Below are 1,190 nucleotides of genomic sequence, written 5' to 3'. Positions count from 1 at the left end.
TTAAGACAGAGTCCTGCTCTGTCGACCAGGCTAGAGTACACCTACTTCAGCCTCCCAAAGTACTGGGATTACAAATGTGAGACACCACGCCTGGCCCAATATGTAAACTTTATGTTCTCTGGGAACAGATGTGCTAAGTTGTCAGCACCTGCATTTAGCAGTCAGTATTTGGGGCATAGACTCCCTACATGACCTGGGACTGCTGGCTCCACAGCTGAGGCAAAACTGGTGCTGATGCTCCTGGGGCAGCCACTATCCCTGAGGGCCCCTGGACAAAGCGGCTGTGAGGCCACAATTCAGCCTGCCTTGCCTTGGGGTAGGGAGGGAGGGAGCCTGTCCACTACCCTGCAGCAGAGTAGGATGCAAACCCAGGACAGATGTGCCAGGCTTCCCATGCCTTCCCCAACAGTCCCTCCGCTTCACCTAGAGGGGCTTCCAGGTCAGCCTGTGTCCCATCCCGCAGGCATCCTGTCCACACCAGTGCCCCCTGGTGGCCTTACACAGCTCCTGTGGCAGAGGCAGTTGCCCCCTGGTCTGTACATCACCTTTAAGCAGCCAGGGCTGGGAAGAGTTTCCTCTGCCCCTGCCTGCTGGTGCCACAAAAGGCGCTCCCCTCCCCGCCCCGCCCCGCATGAGCTGCACCTCTGTTCCCGCCACTGGTTCTTTGCTCTTTCTGGCTCTGACTCTCCTCAGGATGCTACTCTGTGCCCAGGACGGTTCTGAGACTGAACAAGGGCAAGAGCAAGGGAGGCAGGACGCAGGAAAGCCAGGGCCCCTGCCTGCAGGTAGGAGGCAGGTGTGGACCGTCACAGCTGCAGGCATGGGAAGGGCTTGCTGTGGTCCTTCACCTGCATCCTGGCTGCAGAGAGGATTCCCCGTGTTAAGAGGTGGGAACGCCTGCCGGAGGCCACCTGGCTGATGTAGGAAATGCTGTCTCCTGTCTGCTGAGTTAATGAGTATTGGGGACCAAAGACTCCACCCACAACGACCTGGAAAACTCTAGAATTGCTGCAGCTGGCAGTGCCACTGAGCCCAGGGCAGGGAAATGAAGCCCCAGGCCACGCTGGCTCTAGACATCTGTGGCTCCCAGCATGGCCATTGGGCAGAAAGGGGCATTTTCAATCCACCACTAGGAAGGAAAAGTTTGTCCAGGAGAAGGCACAAGATGACACGGACTTTGTGTCTGCTGG

This window comes from Cebus imitator, unplaced genomic scaffold (assembly GCF_001604975.1).
Source record: "Cebus imitator isolate Cc_AM_T3 unplaced genomic scaffold, Cebus_imitator-1.0 Scaffold1076, whole genome shotgun sequence".
In the NCBI taxonomy this organism is placed as follows: Eukaryota; Metazoa; Chordata; class Mammalia; order Primates; family Cebidae; genus Cebus; species Cebus imitator.
The sequence above is the reverse complement of the archived record's forward strand: the minus strand, read 5'-3'. Positions refer to the sequence as shown.